The sequence below is a fragment of the Chinchilla lanigera genome, unplaced genomic scaffold (assembly GCF_000276665.1).
Source record: "Chinchilla lanigera isolate Chin_1 unplaced genomic scaffold, ChiLan1.0 scaffold00002, whole genome shotgun sequence".
Classification (NCBI taxonomy): domain Eukaryota; kingdom Metazoa; phylum Chordata; class Mammalia; order Rodentia; family Chinchillidae; genus Chinchilla; species Chinchilla lanigera.
In genome coordinates, this window is record NW_004955403.1 from 23,531,187 (window position 1) to 23,542,642 (window position 11,456).

General features: G+C 40.7%; 1 long non-coding RNA gene across 1 annotated transcript; it reads right to left on the bottom strand.

The window, feature by feature from the left end:
• Positions 1-205: 205 nt before the first annotated feature.
• On the bottom strand, positions 206-10,474 carry LOC102023217. Its single transcript, XR_259199.1, has 3 exons — positions 10,201-10,474; positions 7,850-7,924; positions 206-349 (listed from the first exon to the last, which is right to left on the bottom strand). It is a non-coding gene; the product is annotated as an uncharacterized LOC102023217 (long non-coding RNA).
• Positions 10,475-11,456: the final 982 nt, after the last annotated feature.

Sequence of the window (11,456 nt, forward strand, 5' to 3'; positions counted from 1 at the left end):
GTGAGTTCGGTTCCTGGTACCGGAGAAAAACCAAAAAAAAAAAAAAAGCTGGGGTTCCAGGAAAGTTGGTGACACAACTCAAAGACCTAAAGAGCCAATAACATAGATTCCAGACCAGAGCAGGCCTGAGAATCAAGAGTGCAAGGGCAGGAGAGGCACAGTATCCCAGTTCAAACAGGCAGAATACACTCACCCTTCTTCCGACTTTTCGTTCTGTGCAGACCCAGTGGACTGAACGATGCTCTCCCACATTGGGAAGGCTGTCTCTTTTTTCTTCCAGAAACATCTCAGAGACATGTCTGGTGACCAGGTTCAATCAGCTCTCTGGGTATCCCGTGGCCTAGTCAAACTGACACATAAAATTAACCATCACAGAGTCAGAGCCACCAGTGTCCAGAGAAGCTGCCATCACTTCTGTTGATGCCTACTAAACCACTGATCCCGGGGACAGTTCCTAGGAAAGTGGGCAATAAGGTTAAGCCAACTCTATGGCATATTCAACCTGACATAATGATATTGCTGCTAATATCTATCTACTTACATTCTAAGGCCACAAATGCCCAACTGAGGATGCCATTTTGAGGATGCTGCTGCCTGAGGAAGTTGCCCTGTGAAGCCTCTAGTTTCCTGGCACCATTGTAACTGGACAAATGTATGCTTGAATTCCATAGATACTTTCATAAAATCACACTTTCTTGTTCCTTTATAACTTCTTCCCTTAAGACCCAGAACTGCATTGACATGGCTGATCTGAAATAACTACTGTTTATACTCAGAATAACTTCTCCCCACTTATCCTAGTCTGTAGACTTGCACCAGCCTTTGAGTGTTTATAGAACTATTCTCTCTCCCGTTAAGAGTACTTCCCTCAGAAGAGGTTCCTCATGTAAATACTTTTCATTTAAATACCCAGTTCCCAGTTAGTATGTGGTAGACTCACAAATCCTTTACATATGATCAGGTTTTCCCAAATTCCAGGGCAGGCCTGTCAAAAATCTATTTTTCTTTCACTGACAGGGCAGCTTCAAAGGGAGAACACCAAAGGAGATGGTGGGAAATGGTCTTATCTTTATTCATGTTGACTGGCAGAGGAACTTGGAAGTTAAAATCTCATTTCAAAAAACATAGGCAATCAGCTCAGTTTTCACCTATTGATTATTTGCTGTTCCTTTATTTTCTTTCTTTGTGTTTCCAAAAGTAGTGCTATAATCTTTTTTAAATAAGCTAAAATCCCAAAAGAACCCATCAAAATCTTAATGGAAGATGGTAAAGAAACTTAATAAGAACAAATGAGTTCCTAGACCCTGACAATTTACTTAAAACTGTAATAATCTGTTAAATTTGAATTTCATAACTAATGAGAACAATGTATGGATTTCATGACAGTATTAAGCAATTTTTTATTCAGTAATGATATGTTTTCTAATGTGAAGCCCACCGGAAGAAGATACTATCCTAAGAATCTAAGCGGCTGATTGCCAGGCTTTGACCACACAGCTGGATAACCAGGAACTATTGAAGCCCCCAGACAGACCAGTTATGTGTCTTCTATTTTAAAGTGCTCTGTAAAATGGAATTGGATATGCCTGCAATTCTAGGAATGTTTGTTAAGCTTCCCACCAACCCCTCAAGTCAATCACAATCTCATCCACATTCAAAAAAAGTATTTAGATAAAAGGCATCTTGATTCCAATGAAGCCCTGTGTTACTATGTAGATATAAGTTGTTAGAGGGCTAAATTTAATGAGAGAGTACAGCATTCTACTGCAACAAAGGAGCATATCACCAAATAGACTACCATGCGCCTCATGAATGGCAGGTAGTCACTGCAGTTGCTTCTCTGTGACACATATGGGTGTTAATTTCCCTTTTTAGTCTTGTCTTCTTTTAGTATCACACTGCCAGGGAAATGTACAGCTCATTATTTACATTTCACTTGCAGACTAACACAATATTCAGACTATTTTTCTTATCTTTTTGAGCAGCACACTGTCTTAAGAAATGCATAATCAACCAACATTCTTTAAAATGTTTAACATATCTCAAAATAGCTTTTAAATCATTTTACAGTTTAACTTTCAGGAATTTTTGTAATCTTTGACAAGTCATTTTCCTAGCTGGAGAATGGAGATAAAAGAAACACTAATCAAAGGAGTCAAATACAGTATTAACAAGCTGACTTTGATTCATCTTACATCCTCAGACCACAGATGAGCCCAGACAACTACAGATGCACACAGGTCCCATTACAGGAAGCCCAGATGAGAACATGAGCACAGACAGCAAAATCCACTTGCCGCTTGGGGGTGGAGGAACCTCCAAAGCCATGACATCTTGATAACAGATCAGTTTTGCACCGAAAGGAATACACGATTTTTATGTACACTTTCCAACTTTCTTAAAATAGAAGTGACTCCAAGGTTATTACTACCTTCTACTATCCCAAGAACTGAAAATACATTGATGTACTTTATAAACCTTTAGGCAATCACTAAGAAGCATGACTGGGGGAAATCAGTAAGCTTTCAGAGAAGATTACAAACTCCAGTTACACATCACTGAGGGGTTTCCGCCCATACAAAAATCTGCCAAGTCATCCTGGCAGCAATCCAACATGGCAAGGGGCCTGAAAATGAACACCCACCCAGACTGACCTCCTCCTTCTTCTCCACCCAGCCTGACCACAACTTCCCATTTCCTGCAAAGCCCCTGCCCAGTCAATGACCTGTCTCACCACCTAGACCACCCCATCAACTCCACCCTCAACCCAGCTCAATAAATTGTTTGTTCCTGGCTTCTTCTCTCAGAGGGTCCTTGTGTCTCTTTAGCAGCCCTTCTGTGTTAGCAATAAAGACTTTCTTTACTTTTGTTCTGTCTCTCGCTCACACCAGACCTAACAATCACAATAGCAAATTTATCAAAAACCTGAAAGAACTGCAGTTGCCTCACTGGACATCCTCTGTAAGTTGAGTAGCTATATGTGATCTATGGATCCAATCTCTTCCATGATCGAAGCTAACTTTTGATAGTAAGTTGAGAATATTGCAGGCTCCCTTCTATTGTCTGACTCTTTTATAAAGAAGGATGAGGCAGGAACATGGAATTTCCTGTTGGAGCTATCTATTCAACACTTATTGGACACCTACTGTGTATCAGACATTATACCAAGAATGAGAAATGGAAAGAGATTAATTTTGGCCTTATCCTTAAGAAGCTTACTGTCTTTAGAGCCACTGCATTGTGACAGTGTAATATAATGTGAATGGGGAACACATGACTTTATCTCTACCAGAAAAAGTGATCACAGCGTTGTTTGGCATATGCTAAGCTAGAGGAATGCACAGAGCCCTGCAGAAAAACAGAGGAGAAGCATGCAAAACACAGGGAGCATGGGGATGGTCAGAGAATGCTTCCCAAAGAAAGTAACACTGAGATTTGAAGGTTCTGTGGAAGAAGCTAGATGAGCCATGGAAGTACAAATCAAAATGGTACCCTTATGGCCAAGCTCATTGGAGAAACAATTTAGTTTGTAATCATCTGAACTTGCTAGTACTACTCTCTGCCCCTGTCCCAGAACACCCCATTCTTGGCATTGACTGTGTTCTGGGTAGAAAGTTTGGGTGTGCAGAACAGGATTAGTATCCTACTCTGGGCCTCAAAGCAGGCAGAAGAATAGAATGCCCAGCCATGATAAATAATTAATAAATTAGCTCTGCCTAGTTAGAAATGTAGGTCAATGGCCTTCACTTACCAATGACACACCAGTAAGAGTGAATGAGGGGTGAACTGAGAAGCCAAGAAATTATATTAGTGAAATCTCTCCATGTGGAAATAAGAAGGGTAAAAAACATGCATTCCTCTCTAATACCACCCTAATTCAAATCACCATCCTTTCATAATTGGATTACTAACCTATCTCCTAACTGTCTCCCTACTTTTATTCCAATAATGCTCTACACAGTAGATAAAAATGATTGTTTCTATTGTGGTAAAATATATATAATACAGTGAACTAAATTTTTGTTCCCAAAATTTATATGTTGAAGCAGTTCTAACCCTCAGTGATGTGACTGTATTTGCAGTAAGGAAGTAATTAATGTTAAATGAGGTCATAAGACTGTGGCCCTGATTCAACAGATTAATATCCTAAGAAGAGAAAACATCAGCGATCTAGCTAGTTTCTCTCTCTGTCTCTCTCTGTCTCTGTCTCTCTCTCTCTGTTTTCTCTATCTCTCTATCTCTCTTCCTCTTCCTCCTCCTCCTCCTCCCACTCTCTGAGAAAAGGTCATATGAGGCACACACAGCAAGAAAGTGGTCATCTACAACCATAGGAGAAACCCTTTACCAGACATCAACCCTGCTGGCACCTTCATTTGGGATCCTCCAGCCTCCAGAACTGTGAGAAAATAAATTTCTTCTGTTTAAGGCTCCTGGACTATAGTATTTTGTTATGGCAACTCCAGATGACTAAGACGCACAATGTAAAGTTTACTACTTTAACCATTTCATAGTGTACAGTTCAGTGACATGAAATACATTTGGAATTTGTACAATAATCAGCACCATCTAGCTCCAGAACCTTTTGATCACCCCAAAAGGAAACGCATTCAGTAGCCATTTTCTGTTTCCTATAACCTTCCAGCCCCTGGCAACTATCTTGTAATCTGTTCTGGGTATTTTGTTGCTTTGTTTTGTTTTGTTTTGTTTTGTTTTGTTTTGTTTTTGCTGGGGATTGAACCCAGGACTTTAAGCATGCAGGCAAGTTCTCTACCACTGAACTACATACACTGCCAGCCCTAGCCCTGGGAAATTACTAATGTTCTTTCTATTTTTACAGTTATGCCTTTTCTAGATATTGATATAAACATACTAATATAACAGGGGCCTTTCATGTCTGTCTTTCTTCACTTAGCATCATGTTTTCAAGGCTTCATCCATGCTACAAAATGTATAAATATTTCACTCCTTATTATAGCTGATATTCCACTACAAAAATATATCACATTTTGTATGTCCATTCATCAGTTGATGGATATTTGGATTATTTCCACCTTTTGCCTATGCTAATAGTGCCGCTATGAACTTTCATGTACAAGCTTTTGTTTGAACACCTGTCTGGGTCTGTACCTAAAAGCGAGCTCTTGATCATGTGGTAACAGATGAGGTAACTGACTGAGGAACTGCCAAAACATTTCCCACAGTGGCTGAACTGTTTTATATATCCACCAGCAATATACGATTCTTTCAATTTCTCCACACCCTGACAACACCTGTTCTTTTAAAAAAAACTTTTTACTCACCCAGATTAAGTTAAAAACTAGAACTTTTGCCATTCTTACAAGGTCTCACAATATTAACTGACCTGCTTCTTTCTCCTTATCTCCTTTGATTGCCTCAATCTCTGACTTTCAGGCACATGGCTCTTATAAACTCCCCCTCTGAAAGCATTAAGTGGATTCTCAACACATAGACTTCATACCTGCTCTCCCTTCAGACCTCATGACTTTTCATGCCCAGCAAAGATCCCTGTTTTATAAGCCCTTCTTGGGAGAACCTTCTAGAGAATCCTGTGTAAGAACCCTCTGCAGATGCACATACACCTTGTAGTACTTAGTATCTGATCACCCTGGATCATTACTCTTACAACTTTTAGAACTATCTAAAACTCATTGTCTAATGGGTACTGTCGTCACCTATTAGAATTACCTTCATGGTGGAAGGCCCTCATTTATATTCATCTTCACTACTGTCTCCCCATTGGAATTGGTCACTGGCTTAGAATAAATATTCCACATATGCTCCCTAAATAAATTTTTTTTCCCCCAGTACCAGGAATTGAACTCATGACCTTGCACTTACAGGCAGGTGCTGTGCCGCTGAGCTAAATCCCCAGCCCCCCTAAATAAATTTTTTAATAAATGAATGAATCCCAAAGCAAAGAAGCATTGTGGTCAAGGACATATACACCAAGTGGTTCAGTGAGTTCTGTAAACCATAGATATTTTAGACAGGTGCAGAAAGGTGCCTGCTCAGGAGTAGTGGATGGAACTAGCTTGGGGCAGATCTTTAAGGCCTCATGACCTAAGCTAAGGAGTTTGATATTTACCTTGAATGCTACTGGCAAGCCCTTGGAGGATTTTACACAGGCAAGGCACATGATTATGCTTGCATTTTAGGAAAATCAGTGTAGCAGCAGTGTGTAGAGTGAACTGGAGGGAGGGAAGCCAATAGCAAACAAAGAGGTGAAAAGAACTTCCCTAGTTATTCCAGGGAGACTGTGAACAGTTGACAGGGAGACAAGGGCTTGAATGCAGCTGGTAATATAAAAGTGATCCCTGAGTTTTGGCTCCTGCCATATATTCAAGGTGCTGGAGGAGAGGAGTAAAGGACAGCTGGAGTCTGAGTTCTGAGGGACAGTTATGGGTGCTCTTTGCAGAACAAAGGAGAGAGAAGGGGAAAAGCAGATTTGGATTCTGGACAATCTGAGTTTGAATTTCTCTGAGAGTAAAAGTTGGATCTCACATCTAGCAAAACGAAGAGAGAAAAAAAGGAGGGAGGAAGCAGAGGGAGAAGGGAAAGAAGGAAGTAGGGAAGGAAGGGAAAGAACAAAGGAGGGACAGAAGAGAGAGGGAGAAGAGAAGGAAGGATGTATATATTTGATTGGGGTGGCAGACTTCATTATCAAGTAGGAAAGGCCACGGATTTTAATGAAAATAAGATTCCAAAACATGGTATGTGTGGGTGACATATAATAGACAATTATGAAAGAAACTTTTCAGGGAAGAATCAGTATTTATTGATATATATCAGACAAAATCTATAAGATCCTGGTGTGCCAGGACTCAAGGGATGCACAATTGTAAAAGCATACCCCAGGCCCGGAGCCTTCAACGAGTTTGACTTTAATTTACATCATGACTATCAAATCCATTTCCAAAACTCAGTGATGTCTTTATTCTAGCAGTATTTCTGCAAGTGTGTTTTCCTTTCCCCTGGCTTTCCTGTAGAAAGCAGACTTTCTCTCCAACTATGACCAGGATGTAAACTAAAAAATGCTCATTTCCTGCCCAATGCCAACAAAAAGATAGAGAAATCAAAGCAGAAATTCTAATATCCTTCTACTCCAGAATGCGCCTCCCTCTTAAGAAGAGTTTCAGACCCTGTTCTAGAATAACATTTTCCATATAATTTAAAAGGGAACTATATAAAATAGTCATTAGTTATTATCCCCACTTTTCATCATTGGTTACAGATCTTTTAAAGAAAAAAACTAGAGTCCACTAAGATGACTATATATGGTACTCAGTAATCTCTCGACTTAACTGACATGTCTAATACAGAACACACACATTTTATTTGTTAAGAGACCAGCCATGGGTCCCCTTGGTAAAGCAGGTGGAAGTGCTCAGGGAAGGCCAAGATGTCTGTGATAGATTAAGAGCTCGCATGAGTGCTTCACTTCCAGCTTTCTGAGTGACTAAACCAAGGCCAGGCATTAAGCCATCCTAGCCAAGAGCTCCCTGTACAACTCCCCAGGGTTTCTATCCACTCCATTCTCATTTGAAATGTTTTTATAGTGATGATAAACTGACTCCAAATAGAAAAGCCCCAGAACACATGGTCTCTGTTACTGCAGAATAGGCTCAGCTGTGTTTCCATAATATAAATATGCACCCTGCCTCTTCCAACTGTGCTCCAGTGTTGTCAAAAACACAAAAAGAGTGTAGAGAGAGAATCTGAGGCCAGCTAACTCTAGTAAGTAAGGTACCATTCAAATGGAGGTCAGGTATTTCTGATTTTCTGAGACACATTGAGGCAGAAATGTAGGAGGACCCCAACAACAGCTTACCCGGCTCTGCTGAGTGGGATCAACTGAACTTTCAGAGGAGGTCTCCACAGTGCTTTCTAACTCTGACTTCATCTCCTGAAAGAATGAAAATTCATTATGAACGGACCCACTGGTGTTTTACAGATTTAAAGCAATGCACTAACCTGGCAAAAGAGCTTCTTAGAAGAATTCCAGGGTTGATAACCCTTTGCCAATATGCATTGTTAAGAGGCAGCATGAAGTAGTCGAAGATTCAAGGAGGGGCAGAAAAAGGTAGAACTCGATTGGAATCCAGCTCTACAACAGACCAGGAATTCCTAATATTCTCACTCTCTCTGTATCCTACAATAATACCTAGTTTGAGGAATTGTTTTAAGAATTAGAGTCAGCTAACATGTTAAAAACTTAGCACATTGCCTGACACTTCTTGCTAGCTCTTCCAATCAAGTCCAATTATCCAAAGTAAGATAATTACTCCACAAAAAAAGAAGCATTTTTCTCAACCTGCCAGTGGCAGAAAAGAAATACACCCTCATTCAGCTTGAAATCCAACTGGGAGACCATCCAGTAAAGATGGAAAGGCCCCAGATAAGCTGCTTACATGGGAAAATAGGTTAAAAGTCCCCCAATCCTACAACATGAGGTGGAGGACTCTGTCTTCACAACTTCACATGAGGTGGAGGACTCTGTCTTCACAACTTTAACATCAGCAAAACGCTGATATTAAAATGGCAGCCACTGCAGCAACGGGATCAGGTGCCCTGTAGAGGCCCCTATTTTTTGCTAACACCACAATGACCCAGTTCGTGTTTCCCAGCACAGTAATGATTCCCTTGACTGTTATTAGTTAATTCAGAGCAAACAATGGGAAAGTCAGTAACACTGCATAGGGGAATACCAAATGAACTTGGGCTGAACCATCACAGTCCCAAGGAGTGTGACGACATGAGAATGAAACAATACAGGCTTCTGCCAGCACTGAAGGCAAGCACAAAAGCATGGAATTGAGTGTGGCTGATTCTCCAGAAGAGATTTCACAAGGGCCCAAAGCCTCCAAAGCTTAAAAATCACATGGGCTCTCACCAAAGAGGAAGTCAGACACAATGCAAGGAAGGGCTTGGGAGCACTGGCTGGCTGCCCAAGCCCTTGGACAAGTTAGTTTGTGCAGCCAGGCCAGAAAGTGCATGCAAACACGGCAACAGCAGGGTGAAGCTGAGGGAGATGGAATCATAAATAATGGCGCTAATGGCAATTGTCAGGGAAGGTACTTCTTGGTAGGAACATAGGTGAGAGAAGAATTGAGAAGAATCAGCTTCCCAATCAACAAGGCTCAGGACCAACACCTGTATCTACCTATAGATAATGCCTGACTTCTAACCAATTATTGAGTTTTGTGCTCGGTACTAAGGGGGCAGTTGTGGTAGATGCCAGGAAAATATAGCCCTTTCCCTGAAATACAGGCTAATGTCTGTCTGATCAGGAATGCAAAAGTAGAGAAACCCACATGAAAGTCATCCCTACAAAAAGTGCCTCTCAAAGTCTAGATCCATGCCTTGTTCCTTCATGTAACCTCTATCACATTGCCAGGCACTTGGCTCAATGGAGGATAGCTAATTTCAAAATCTGGTTATATCGACCAGACATAAGAGTTAAGGGCTAGAGTAGAGTCTGACTGTAGAGCTCCTGCCTATCATGTGTGAGGCCCCAGGTTGGAAACTTCAGCCCATCCACAAAGTAAATAAATAAATTACATAAGGAGAAAAGTTGATGTAGATGCAGATGGTCAATTGAGTCTTCCTAGAAAATGTGGAGAGAGTAGGATGTGATAAAGAAAATAAATATTCCAGAAAGAGAAGCCAGCACAAGACCCAGTAGAAAGCACTCTAATCCTATGTGTTCATTTGAACCACTGTTTCTTAATGTGTGATCCACAGACCACCCACAATGGATTCTGACCCCAGCAACTAAATTCAAATGTCTTAAGGATGGAGTCCAGAAATTTGCATTTCTAATAAGCACCCAATTTCTTTTAATGCACATAAAAATTAAGCTAGATAAGGGAAAATCAAATTCAAACAAATACACAGTATACTCTTCCCTGAAAGATACAAAGAAAAGGAGGTAGGGAGGACATAGAGGAAAGGAGGAAGGGGAAAGAAGGGGATGGAGAGAGTTAGGTAAGAAATTTTTTAAAGTACTGTGTAAAAAACAACTTCGGAAAAGCAGTCACTATAAATGACTATTTTGCAACGCAGAAACCAAATCTGAATAGCATTTGTGGCACATGTCAGAGAATGACAGCCCTCCGAGCCCTTCATTAGCAAAGTTTTGCAGTACCCTGGAGACAACGAATCATGAGTGAAGGTTCTTACCTCAGAGAGTGGCCATGCTTCATCTGGCAAGTGCTCTGAGAGGTAGAAAGTGTTGTGGAGATGTTGAGGAGAATCAAGAGATGGTCAAGTTCCTCCGGGCTGGAAACAGGCAGGTAGAATATAAAAGGAACTAGGGAGCCAAATCATCTATTATTGTGCTGCTAACACCTCTTGGTTTATGGGAACTCCAACTGTGCTCAGAGGACAAGGGATCTTCTCCCCTTGAGATCTGTACATCCTCTTCTTGCTTAATGAACATCCCTCTTCTGTTTCCTTGCTGTTTTCTTTCCTCTGATTTCTACAAACATCCTCTTCCCTTCCCATCTTTGAAATTCTTTTTCTTTCAACTGCATACCCCTCAGAGGACCATTCTAAGTCTCCCTTCCCTGTCACTAACAATGCCTTGAAAGGATTTTCTATATTCATATCTCTGATAATTCCCAAACCACAGCAGTCTGCCTTTCCAATATTTTGCAGAGCTCCAAGACCTCTGGAACTTTGTACTTATTGAATCTAGTAGGCATAACTTTAACTTCACCTCCCTGTGATATCTGCTTTCTCTCCTTGAATTTTTCTCTTCACTTGTCTTTCATGCTACCACTTTCTTTAAACTTTTTAGAAGAGGAAAAATCATCTTTTGTGTTCGTATTCCCCTGCCCTTTAAATGCTACTGTTCCTGACATCTAGCTATTAAGTATCTGTTCCTCTCCCTTTGCCTTATTTCCTGGAGCAAGTTCATCTAGTATCTGTTACTACTGCTGAGTAACAAGTTGCTCTAATATTTAGAACCTTAAAATAACCATTTTATTACATCCACAATGTTGTGAACCAATAATCTGGAAAGTGTGCAGTGGAGATGAGTCCTCTCTCCTTACAGAATATGAGCTGAGAATACTCAGAGGCTGAGGGTGACTTACAGGCTGGAGACTGTGTTATGGTCTAGATGTATGTGTCCCCTAAAATTTATATGTTAAAACTACAACCTCTATTGTGATACTCAAAGTAGGGTCTTATTAGGTTTAGATAAATTCATGAGGGTGGAGCCATCATAATAAAATTAGTGTTCATATAAGAAGAGGAAGAGATTAGAGCTTTCTTCTGAGGATGCAGTAAGGAGGCCATTTGCAAACCAGGAAGAGGAGCCTCACCAGACACCAGACCTACTAGCACCATCATCTTGGACCTCTCAAGCTCTAGAAGTGTGCAAAATAAGACTTTTGTTTAAGCCACCTAGTCTATGGTATTTTGCCATAGCC